The sequence below is a fragment of the Crinia signifera genome, chromosome 3 (assembly GCF_055691185.1).
Source record: "Crinia signifera chromosome 3, ASM5569118v1, whole genome shotgun sequence".
Classification (NCBI taxonomy): domain Eukaryota; kingdom Metazoa; phylum Chordata; class Amphibia; order Anura; family Myobatrachidae; genus Crinia; species Crinia signifera.
The window spans coordinates 45,539,250-45,553,046 of NC_139219.1; positions in this window are offsets into that span (position 1 = coordinate 45,539,250).

Consider the following 13,797-nt stretch of genomic DNA (forward strand, 5'->3'; position numbering starts at 1 on the left):
GACCAAGCCCCCATGGTGTTACGCCGCAAATTTTAGTGGTGGTGCCATGATAATAATTTGCAGTAGTTTGCTTCAACAAACCTCAGCCCACTTCACTAGGTAGTGGGAGAGTTCCACGAGGGTTCCTTGTTCTCTCGGGAGTCAGGTGGAAGTGTCCGAACCCTTCTGGAAGTGCAATCAAGTAAGGGGATAATATGGCGCAGAGTGTAAAATGAACTTACAGTAGTAGCTTAGAAGAACATGAGTTGGATTTTTGACAATGGAAGACCATGGGCAAATAAGAAAGAAGAGGTATTCTATGGACACTGGAAATAACGCTGCACTCATTACCGAGCATAAAATAACTCTGTGTGCACTTTATATAGATAGAATTAGTACTGTTCTACACTAGACATTAGCTTGTATTACTAGAGCAGCAGCTAATTGCAGCCACTATATGGTTCAAACGTTCTATCACAGAGATTGTTCTTATATCCTCCGATGCCCCACAATATAAACTTGTGTGTTACAGGAATATTCTGTAACATATTTAGTATAGAAGATACATCATACTTGCCTACCCTCCCAAAAGCTGCAAGAGACTCACAAATTTTAGTGTAGTCCTCCACAACCCCGGAAAGGTATGAGGCTTGCCCGCATCCCGCCGGCTACCTAGTGAAGTTTGTAAGATGATGATAAATCTATGTAGCTTTCATCCCCTGAACTTCTAACTCATATCTCAAACTGTCTCTCTGCTATCTCTTCTTGGTCGTTCCAGAGGTTTCTTAAACTCAACATGTCTAAAGGCCCCCATACACTAGCCGATTTTGGTCAGATTTCAGCCAGATCAGTCGGATCTGGCCGAAATCGGACCAAAATCGGCTAGTTTTGATGTCCCCTCAGATCCGAGGCGCGGTCCCGTGCGCATCGGATCTGCGTCGGGTGGTCGGACCTGCTGCACGTCCGACCACCCGACTTGGGACCTAGTGGGGCGGCGAGGCGGTAGAGGGAGCAGGGGGGGCTGGGGACGCTGCGGGGGACACAGGCGGCATAGAGCCGCGCAGGGGGAGCCGGCGGGAGCTGTCAGTATTGAATAAAAAAAAAAAGCCCATACAATGAGAGCACTCAGCCAATCACAGGCTGCCCATTCATTGTATAGGCTTTTTTTTTCTAGCACTGAAAGCTCCCGCCGGCTCCCCCTGCCCGGCTCTATGCCGCCTGTGTCCCCCGCAGCGTCCCCAGCAGCGGGGGACACAGACGCTGTCCCCGCAGCGTTACCAGCAGCGGGGGACACAGACGCTGTCCCCGCAGCGTTACCAGCAGCGGGGGACACAGACGCTGTCCCCGCAGCGTTACCAGCAGCGGGGGACACAGACGCTGTCCCCGCAGCGTCCCCAGCCCCCCTGCTCCCACCTCTGTAGCCCCCCCCCCCCCCCTGCTCCCCGGGTTTTTTACATGTGATAAATCGAGACGATTTATCACATGTAAAAAATGTCACATCAAGTGCCAATCTAATCAAGCTCCCCCGGGGAGCAGCCGGGGAAGCTCAGGGGGAAGTCGGGGGTGACTTGTCCTAAGGACAAGTCGCCCTAGTGTATGGGGGCCTTAAGACTGAGTTGTTCATCTTCCCAACTCCCGCACTATCTCACCTCCCACAATTTAATTATCTATTGATAACACTACTATCTCCTCTAGCCCCCAAGTGCGCTGTCTTGGAGTAATCCTTGACTATTCCATCTCCTTCAAACCACACATTAAGCACCTCTCACAAACCTGTTGTATTCATATCAAAAATATTTCCAGAGCAGACTCTTTCTCGACCAGGATGCTACTAAGACCCTCATCTACTCACGGGTATTCCCGCACTAGACTACTGTCATCTTCTCCTGTGTGGCCTCCCTGACAAACCTCTGCTGTATCTACTGGATTCTCCCGGAGAGGAGAAATAAATGTATAAGATACATTTACCATACAGAATAACAGGAATAGTAGCTGCACCCACCATGTAGCCCATACAGGTCTAAAGGTGCGTACACACGGGGTGAGATATATTGCTCAGTGTCTCCTTTTCATCAGCGTCCAGAGATGGTCACTGATGAAAAGGAACCTCTGCCGGGGGAGCTGCAGAGGTAATCAGCTGGTCGCGACCAGCGATTAGAATGGGGCTGAAAACGGGAGCACGCACCCGGCGATTTATCGCCGGGGCACACTCCAATCACTGGCAATATGGTCGCCAGCGACCATATTTCCAGCGATTTCAGCCCCTATCGCCCCCCGTGTGCACACAGCTTAAGTGCACAGTGTCCGGATTCAGACGTGGCTGGATTTAGCAATGCTGCGCTTCCTTGGAAGCAGGAGCAATGCACAGATATAGTAATGTAGCAGGAGGCCTCTAGTAAAAGTAGACATTTCCTGCATGCATGTGCGCTCCATTACTGTCTCCAAGGATGCAGCATCGGATCACTTGAGACACTATTAGTCGGCTCAGTGATGCCTCTCTTTTGTGAAATTGCTGCCATCACCATCTCCTCCCTGCCCTCAAACTGTCCAGACTGTCAATCACTTACCAACTGCAGACCTTCTGTTTCCAACCAAACAGTATGGGTCCGGCACTTGCTCAAAGTACTGGCCAACGTCTGGACCTGAATTAGGCTCCAGGGGGAAAAAAATGTGTTTTGAGTGTGTTTAAGCTCTAAGAGCAAGTACTGCAAATTGGATCCAAAATAAGTGACATCCCAAACCAATCAATACTGAGGTTATGGTCAATTTCTCACAACCATTTTGCAGCCGCAAGGGTAAACTTGCAATATCATTATCGACTACTTACAACATTTGGACTTATAAATAGATAGTTACGGCCCTTATTCTGGTTGGTGCGGTAATGGCCGCGTGCGTTCGTGCCACTGATGTTATGTGTCTGCGCATGTGCAGAGGCATATCTGCGCATGTGCGAACGGAACGCACGTCCAAATTCCGCATGAAATGTGTACACTACGAACAGGGGGTGGAGAGGGGCGTGAAGGGCTGTTTGGCCGCATTAACATATGCATACGCCCCGCGTTTCAACGGCGTTCCCATGAAAACGCAGGGCGTACGTATGGTAATGCGGCCGTGACGCACGTGTGGCCGGCGGACATATGACATTGACGGATGTCAGCTGCTCGCCCAGATCCCTGCTTTTGCACAAAGAAATGCCCGTGTGGTCTGAGGTTGCGGGAGCTGCCTGGCCATTCGGTCCTGCGACCATCAAATGATGGGGGAGGTTCCCTGAGATGGAGGAGGTGTATTCTTGAGAAATACACGTGCGGTCCGTTCAGACAGCTTCTTACCGCGTACGGACGGAGTTGGCGATCTGTATGGAAGGCGGGGTTAAGGACGCACGGTGCTGGCCGCATATTCGGATCCGGCCGCACCTATCAGAATAAGGGCTTACATCACTTGTGCTAAGGAATGTTCTAGATGGTAATATTCTTATCTGCGGTATTCCAAAATGTCACTTAGTTCCGTTAGGCCAGACAGTCCCACTTCCGAATGTTATGGGCATGGATCATAGAGCAAACTCTTACATGAGAAACAGTGGTGAAAAACTCATAAAGGTTTCTTTACATTTTTCTGTGGTCTGCTTCAGAATTGTAATGGTGTAATTACTCCAATTGAAATATAAAACGGCATGAAAATAAAAGCTACAGTATTTTATGCTATATAATGTAGTAAACGCCAGCTTTTATTATAAAACATATAAGGTGCAGATCTATATGATGTAAAAACACAATACCATTGTGCTACAAAAGACAGAACCTGCATATTTATGCAAATACTATGGTAAAATGTTCACCGCTCTTCCAAAGAGGAAAACACCCACCAGGGAAACAGACTTACTGACACCATTGGGGGTCACATTGGCAGGACTGGCAGGCACTGCTATATTTGGCCTTTATTGGATTCAAGGATTCCATACACTGCCACGCTAGGCACCTGTATTCACAGGGCTCACTAAAACTGTGAATACACATTTAGAGGTACATTGATAACAGTCTTGGACACATTGAAATGATAGACACACCAACAGGAATCATAGGGACATTGACAGGACATGAAAAACCTCTAGAGAAGACACAAATTGGCATACCCAATGAGCCGTGGGATTTAGGACAGAGGCAGCATGATTCAGTGAGAGGGGATTTCCCAAGGGTGCGGCACATCAAACCTACAGTAGCCTCATTAGGAGGGTGCGGGCTGCACCCGGGGGTCACCTAGCGAAGGGTGACACCAAAGTGTCAGGAGCTGCATTGTAACATTACATGCAACACCCAGCTCCAATCACTGTGTAAATACCGCACTGCAGCTCCAGACAGTGGGGATTCCGATGTTGGAGAAACGACCGTCAGAATCCCGACGTTCGGGGAGTCATCCGGCACCCACAAACCTGATATCAATAGCAACTGCCGGTGCACGCATATTGGTCATACACACTGAGCAATATGTCCGCTATCCTTATCAGCTGGAGACAACATATTGGGCAAATATCGTTCCAGTGTGTCAACCCAGGTTAACAGTTCTATTGGTTTCAGTAAATGCCTGTAATTAAACCTAAAGGGTACTTGTGTATTTTTTCATCGCATGCGATGCGATGCGATTTTTCATTGTAAAGACCCGATTTTTAATTGTATAGTCACCCATGGGTGATTTCATACCCCCACTATCCAACTACGCATGGAGTTGATTTTATATAGTGTGGCAAGCGCAGCGAGCCACCGAGCCCGAAGCGTAGCGAGCACAGTGAGCCCCGCGAGGGGACGCGGATTACTTTACATGTATTCTGGATCCCCTCCCCACGCTTCGCGCTCGCCACACTATATAAAATCAACTCCATGCGTAGTTGGATAGTGGGGGTATGAAATCACCCATGGGTGACTATACAATTAAAAATCGTGTCTTTACAATGAAAAATCGCATCGCATGAATTGTATGCCACTATATTGCATGCGATGCGATGCAATACAATGAAAAAAACGGGCGCCCAGATATTACACAAGTACCACCTAAAGTTCTAATGATCCATATAAAAAAACTGTGGTCAAATCGAGACCCAAACAGTCCACTGTCAATATTACACAATGGGTTCCACTCCTGTCAGCTAAAAAAGGGAAACTGAAAAAATTAGTTGGAACAGGCTCCCCAATCCTGGACAGCTGAAGACTGCAAAAACGTTGTCTGCCCTGATGAATCTGGCCTTCTGGCTGGAAATTTGGAGTAAATAGCTAGGTGGTTGCTAGATGCAAGTGGGAGAAAGGACCTTTTCTGCCCAACTGCATGACATACGATGCTAGAGAAAAGAAGCAAGGTCGGTGGCCTCGCACTGTCACTATCCAGAGCGAGCCATTGTGCCCAAAGTGTGGTGAGCAAAGCGAGCACACAAAGGTACATATGTGCTTCCATGTTTGGACCTTGCTACTCCCCTTGTTGAGCCGTGTCATGGGGTATGGGTAAAAACCGGACCAGGACAGGACCCCCGGGCCGCACATCAAATTCGGCAGTACAGAGCTTGTAGCGTCCAGTCCGGGGGGTGTCCTTTCTGGGGGTGTCCTGCCTGGAAGGGCTGCCTGTGACACCGGTCACCAGGGAGTGGAGGAGGGGGAGATTAAAGCATCCCTGTATGGTCAGGGCATATAGCAAAAACCGGACGGTCCGAACCACAAGGGGAGGCAGCAATCTCCCCTTCCCTATGTCCCTGATGATAGGGACATGGGGTCCGGGGTTTAGTCCGAGTCCGGTTTTTACATAGTCTCCGTGTCATGTGCTTGTGACTTCAGAGGTCTTTTCTCCAACTAGAATCTAAATATCAAGACTTCATGGATCGCTCATGCCATGTGTTAATTGTTCAGGATGCAGGGGGTATATATACATATATATTCATTGTTTTAATTTTTAAATAGCCCTTACAACCGGCCATAGTTTGGGATATGAAAGGCACTAAAGCATTTACAGGTGAAAGCTTACGACGGCTTTGAACACAATGTAAGTCTTACTTATTTTACAGTATAAGTAGTTTTTCCTTGCAGCATGTCTAATTATCACATTATCCTCCTGTCATAGTGAGTTTGGTTTCTTTAATTTATTTTAGTTTTATTATGAATTCGCTTAATAAAGTCTACACCCAATGGAAGCCTCTCCTCATCAGCTATTCCCGGGCTTGAGGGGACAAATGCCTGTTTACATTACAAATGGTAACAGAAATATGCTTATTGGCAGCACACGGGAGCTCTGGGGAGCATCCCAGAAGCCTCCAGTGATGTTTTCTCCTCACAATGCTTTATCTGCCTTGCTGCAGGCTGTATCTACTTCATGTGCAAATCTCTTCTGAACTTTTGTGACTACGAAAGTGCTAAATCAGCTCCTTTGATTCAGGGGGTTAATTATGTAGAAGGAAATGTACTCAGAACCCTGTCTGAGGGCAGGAGACTGCACCCCTTATTGCTGCTGCAGGCTTACCATGACACTGTGCAATGCCTGGGATCTCATTTCAATATTTATTACTTAGATCACTTAAGGGCTGTCAGCTTTAATAATATTTTATCAATTGGATACGTGTTTTATTAACAGTATAGAAAAAAAGAAGACAACATTATAATTTGCATGCCAATTATATACTGGTATTTTTTAATCCGAGATTAATGGATGGTGGCAGACTCCAACAATGAGATGCTGAAATACAAATGGTTTAACATTATGTTCATAGTATTCCATGTTTCGCATGCAGATATGTAAGTATCAGGAATGAGTTATACGGACTTTGCTCATGTTAGGTGAAGGGAGAAAAGTGGTACAGAGGACTATGGTGATTATTCTGGTTTACTCCTTCTGGCAAATTCCTTCTTAGATGGACAAAACCATGTGCACTGCAGGGGGGGAGGGGGGGCAGATGTAAAATGCGCAGAAAGAATTAGATTTGGGTGAGTTATTTTGTTTCTGTGCAGGGAAAATACTGACTGCTTTATTTTTACACTGCAATATAGATCTCACTATAAAAACCCACCCAAATCTAACTCTCTCTGCACAAGTAACATCTACCCCACCTGCAGTGCACATGGTTTTGTCCATTTAAAAAGGAATTTGCCAGAAGGAGTGAACCAGAATAACCCCCTATGTATTTAGTGAAATACCTGCATAAAAAAAGTAAATTATTTTGACAGACACAATGTTGATGTTATATATATGTCAACAGTAGGATGTAGAGACTAAGATTGTAGCCTAACCCTAATTAAATATGTTAACATTCTGACTTTGGTAGATTTTCTAAAGGGAAAATGCTGTAAAACCCCCGTTTTACGGCATTTTCCTATGTATCAATCCCCGTCCGCCCCGTTTTCGCAAGGCTGGGTATCGCCACCCCCTGGGTGGCGATACCCTATAGAAGCCTATGGGCTTCTTTCGCCTCCCGCCGTACGACGTCCGCGCGTTTGCCCCCCCCCCTCCCGTCCTCCAAAATCTCCTCCTCAGAGACGCAGGGGGACGCTGCCAGCCGCCGAGAGGTGACGGAGACCTCCACAGCCCACATCACAGGTATCGCGGGGGTCTCCGTCACCGCAACCCGATGCTGGCCACATATGTTAGTACATATGCGGCAGCATCGCGGCGGCTGCAGTGCGAAGGGCAGCGATGATGTAAATCGCCCATAGTGGGAGATTTACAAAGCCTTGGAAAGTGATAAAGTATAGAGCAGTGGTTCTCCACCTCGTTCCTCAGGACCCCCCAAAGTTCACGTTTTACAGGTCTCCACACAGAATCACAGGCCTTCGAAGCTCTTTTGCATGGCCGCCGCCTCCCAGGACTTGGTCTTCAGGAGCTCTTCTCTGCTCCTCCTCTGCCATCGGACTGCCTACTCCCTGTCTTAAGCTGGCTATTTTCAAATTCAATTTTTTTTCCTTCTCTTTCTACGCTGCTGTCGACCCGGATGGCGCTGCCACCAAATAGGGCTACCTCTGAGCGGCAGGGAAGGGGGACTGCCACACACCCAGTACAGTGCTGCCACAGCACTATGTCAGCGCTGGGAGCAGTTTGCCAGCGGGGACATGCGCATGCAGGTGAGAGTGGGCATTGCTCAGAAGGCCCTGCTCATCCGCCTGCGCCCACACGATGTGCAGGACCTTCTGAGCAACTGCACTGAAATTATCTGACCCGTCCTTTCTGTGTCGGGGGCAGATAATATAAGGCGCTGTGTGGTCTACATACATAGTGATTTACATGCGTTTTCAGGCATTTTCTGAGTGATTTAGTAAAATGTCGTTCCGTGTGTAGGGCCCATAAGCCTTGAACAGAGATAAAGTAGAGAGATAACCTACAGTACATTCAGCACCTGTCAAACGCAGACTGTAAAGGTGCACACACACTAGAATGATTTTTTTGCTGATCGGCCGATTTCCGATAGATCGGCTGATATATCGTCCTATGTTTACTGATAATTAGACGATATTGGTCCGATGCACGCTCCCGTGGATCTTTTGCTAAATCTCCTGATCTTACATGCTGCACGAAAGATCAGAAGATTTAACAAAATATCCATAGGAACGCACATGGGATCTTAAGAAAGATCTTTGGTAAAGATGTGCGCTTGCCTGAAATCTTTTGTCCAGGACAGACAAAAGATTTCAATGATTATTTATGCGCACATCTTAAGATCGCAGATCTTTCTAGTGTGTGGGCACCTTAACATTGTAGTTAGGAATTAAGTGGCTGGCTGGTACTGTATCTCTCTCTACATTATCACGAAGCAAGGCTTAGCATATCTGCCCATTAGGTGTTGATATACTATCTACACATTATGGTGGGAATTCTATTAGCCACAGTAATTGACCACAGACCAATTGCTCCCCCTGAGCTACTCAATTTGTCCCCAACGTCAGCTGCAGGCTGCATTTAACACAGAGCTATTTTTTTTTCAGACCTGAGCAGGCTCAGAAAAAAATAAATATCCCTTTTATCGCAAGCTGCGGCAGTAACACAAATTACTACGATTATTACGGATTGTATGTGTTAACACACAAAAACAGATAATTTAGCAGGTCAAAAAAACTGGCTGTAATTGAATAACTCAAGGCTTAAAATCTTGAAACATTTCGAGGCTACTCCGTTTTTCATTCACATTAAATTATCGGGGCTAACGGAATTCCATCTAGGACAATTAATATAATTATTCATTAAAAAAATATATACTTACCACACACACACATTCCGCAGAATACTTATTCACATCATTCTTGGCTGCAATGCAGCTATTCCCTATAGGACACACATACTCAAGTTAAATTTGCTTATTAACCTACCATGGAATTTGTGAGGAAACTTACCCAAACACACAAAATACAAATGCCACACACACAGAAAAGGACCTTGGTAGGAAGCAATGCTAACCACTGAGCGACCGTGCTGTCCTATACGAAAATCAATGAATACACAATACACTGACTGGCACAATAAATCTGAACACAAAATACACTACGACTGGCACGTGGAGGTGAACTTATCAGGTAAGAACTGTCCATAACTTCAAAATCTATCTCTAGAATTAAAAGAAACCTTTTATTTTCAAGATCATACTAGCTCACTGGTTGCTACGAGCAATGTAGATAGTTTGATACTTTTCCACCACGTAAAGGCTGCTAGTGCCACAGGAGATACAGTATGTGCCTACCTCAGATGAAGAGGGCACCACGACTGGTGTCCTTTGCCACTATTGAAGATGTAGACCAGTGGTGTCGAAATCATGGCCCTCCAGCTGTTGTGGAACTACATATCTCAGCATGTTCTGCCACAGTTTTAACAATCCATTATATAAAATCTGTGGCAGGGCATGCTGGGATGTGTAGGGAGAATAAATTAGCGTGCCGAGCGCAGCAAGGAACCATGTCTGAAGCATGGCTAGCACAGAGCGCCATGTGAGGGGACGCTGTGCACTTTGACTGTGTCCATTTCGACATACAGGGCAAAAGAGTCAACCTTGCCCTTGACTACCTTTGCTACGTTCGACCCCATACCCATACTACCAGCAGCAATCTCAGATCACAGGAGAGTGCAAGCTAAATCCATGTTAACCTATAAATAAATGGGGTATGGATCATATGGTCGACCATAAGTTTGTCATCAGTCATTAGGTCGACATGGGTCTAGGTCGACATGGGACAAGGTTGACAGGTCATTAGGTTGATACAAGCATTTGGCCGACATGGTCTAGGTCGACATGGGGTTTTTCACTGCTTTTTTACCCGAATGTCGACACAGTCGACATGGACACAGGATAAAGTGCACCGATGCGCTCGCCATGCTTTGGGTATTCTCCCACCACGCCCGAGTGGTTGGTAGGGCATGAAATACCGCCTGCCGGGATGTCGGCTCAAAAAACTGTGAAAAACCCCATGTTGACTGTTGACCTAGACCATGTTGACCTAATGCTTGTGTCGACCTAATGACCTGTCGACCTTGTCCCATGTTGACCAACCGACCGTATCCTAAATAAAAGGCTGAGGAATGTGTAAGGAAATCATGCACCCAACAAGTTTATGTTCTACTGTGTCGTCATAATACAACTCTACAATACATTTCATGCTTTTTTTCTCCTTTTATCTCAGTTTAAAAACTCATCCAGCAAGCGAATGTGGCAAGGACAAGAAGAAAACGAATTACAAGCCACTACCAATATTACTTCCCTGTAATGTATTACCAATGGAGAAATGTAATTGGACTGTGGGGAAACAGGAGGTTACTGAAGTAGTCAATTTCCCCTACAAACACAAACAGGAAAGAAGGCTAATACAATAAGGGAATGTGGGATTCATTTTGCAAATTGTCTGATTAGTGGATTGTTGCCCATCCATAATTACCTTAAGATTTTCCCAAGACCCTTCTTTATTGGAGTCTGGCATCGGCACCTCCCGAACGGGCCTGTCAATCAGCTCTTGCAGCTGGGAGGGCCATTGGGGAGACACAATTTGAAGCCTGCCGAGGAAGATGATTAAACAAAGCAATATGTATGAGAAACTAAAACCGGTGTGCCTGGATAACATGAAGGTATAATTCACTTTGGTCTGCAGAATTTGCATGTATGTATTTATGAATATTGGGTGAGCAGAACTCTGGGACGTCATTCACAGACATGTGCTACACTCACCATGGAGGCGGCAGGGGGGTGCAATAGGTCAAGATCTAGGGCGACATTGTTTCATGACTTTTTTTTTTTTGAAACCGACTTGTTCATACTTTACCATCCCAGTGGGCATAGGGAGAGAATATAATATTGTGACGCAGGAAGGCACCGTGCCGAAGCATGGTGAGCGGAGCAAGGGGGCGCGGTACACTTACACAATTACAGGGATATACACTGCGCTATGGGCCTTATTCTGGTTCACTCCTTCTGGCAAATTCCTCCTTAGCTGGACAAAACCATGTGCACTGCAGGTGGGGTAGATGTTACTTGTGCAATCCTCCAGCGGTGAGATACCCACTATTTCCAGCATAAAGACATTCAGTTGTATGCCAAATCAGAACATTATTATGCCCCACTGTGCCATTCCCCCATGCCACTGTGCCGTTTAACTCAGATCCTATATAATATTGCAGTGATTTTTCATGTTATATTTTAAGTGATATTAATATTTTTAGAATAATAAAATGTTCATGTGTATTTAGACAGTCCCGCTTGTCCTTACATTGATGGTTAGATAACTTAAGCGCTGCTTTTTTCTCCCTTTTGTTCTATTGTATTTACTTGAGGTGCGTGACTATACACCTCACCCAAGCAGCTGCTCATTGAAAAAGCCACTCCTAAAAGCACCTGAATACATCCTCTGGTAAATTCCATGAAGGATAGCAGCAGCAGCTGCCTTGTCATGGGAGGGTTTTTAATCAGAGGCAGCACAGAGCCGGTCAGGGCTCCTACAGAGTAAGGTATAGAGGGACAAACACATGCTTTTCATGCAGTATTTTTATATATGTTTATATTAATCCACCCCAACCCCCCTGCAGTTGACCATTGACCAAGTTTATACTGCTTTTACTCTGTGTTTTGACAGTGTAATATTCTCCAATGCAGTTTGCGGCCAGTAATGACAAGTAGGAGGGGGCCCTACTTTCTAAAGTGCCCCTGGCCCCCCAAAGGCTTAATCCGGCTCTGTGGGCAACCAATCAGTTTCTATCTATTATCTTCTAGAAGGTACTAAATAAATAAGTAGTAGATTCTGAATGGTTGCCCATAACAAGATTCCAAATGAAATAGACCTCCCATCTTAGTAAATTTACCCCAGCAGAGTTTGTTCAAATACAGATGAAATACGGCAGAACACTCATGTACAGTACGAACCAATAGACCATCAGCAGGACTTTTATTTTAGCATTTTAAACTCTCTCTTTACTGACTGACCGATCCGGACATACTTCATGTTTGGCGCCTCCGGGAAAAGAAAGAGTACACTCTCAGAAAACAGAAATTCCCCAAAACAGTTTAGTCAATTTCCTGATTTTTTTTTTGTTGAGGTAAGTACTACAAAACATGTCGTTATTGTAGACAGGGGGGATTAAGAGGTAGGGGAAGTGTGTTCAGCTTTTCGGGTGGCACCCCACCTCTCTCCACAGCGCAGGCGTCCGCGGACTACGGCCCTGTGTCTGAATGTACGCACATGCGCAAGTCTCTGGGATCAGGGTACCCATACCCTGTTCCTAGTGATTTCTGTGCATGACATTATACACTATTTTTAATATAGAGGCCACTCAATGAACCAAATTACTCATTTGTGTGCTAAAAAATTCCATAACAGAAAGTAAAAGCAATTTTTGCAGGGACACTGATCTGTTTGAAACTTGATGGATATGGAGAGAGGGAGTTGTGAAGACAGTGATTGGAGGTAGGACAGATAGGGATTGGGGGTGGGGTGGGCTAAAACCGGTCACAGCTCAAAGTGAAAGTTAAAAACAGCTCAGTGGAAGTACATTGCAGAAGCCGTCATTTTGACTTTTAACTAGCATATTTATCAGACAGTCAATGAGCTACCTACAAACATTAATGTACAGTATTAGTGCATGACATAAAAAGAATAATCAGTATACTGTAACTAAGCATGTTGAATTTAAGTTGCTATTGCCCCGCCCACACACAAACACAATAAAAAAAAGCAGATTATGTTAATGGCAGAAATTGGAGATTGTGCTCGGGAAGGCTCTATATGGCGGACTAGTCACAACTTTTGTCCAACAACACCTAGGACATTATGGTGGGTATCGGTCCTTTTCAACAACAATTTACATTCGACCTACAATGTCAGGTCTGTTTTTCCAACTGTGGATAGGCTAAATCGGCCGCAGATTCAAAAATACAGCAACCATTTTCGACAATGCAGAATCGACTTTTGAAAAACGCCAAATCTGCATAAGTGAGTCCAGGGCAACAATGGCCAGGGTTGAATGCCCCTCTAAAGCTGAATGGGGGAAAAACTATTTTGGAAAACGTATACAACATATAAAGAGTTGATAAGCTCAACTGTGAGAATCAAATTTTTCTTGATGGTCTCACAAAAATAGTACAATTAAATACAGTATATTATATTGGTATTATAGGTGAGCTTAAAGAATATAATGAAATTCAGAATTTGTAATATTTCCGTTTTCCAATATTCATGAGATTGCATCAAATTCATTAGGGGCGGTATTCAATGTGAATACCGGCGACGTGCAGCGAATCCTGTTTAGGATTCGCTGCACATTCGCCACTGCTCTCTGCGTTTCGGAGCCTCGCTGGCTCCGGTATTCAACGAGTCAGGGGCTCGCTGCCCC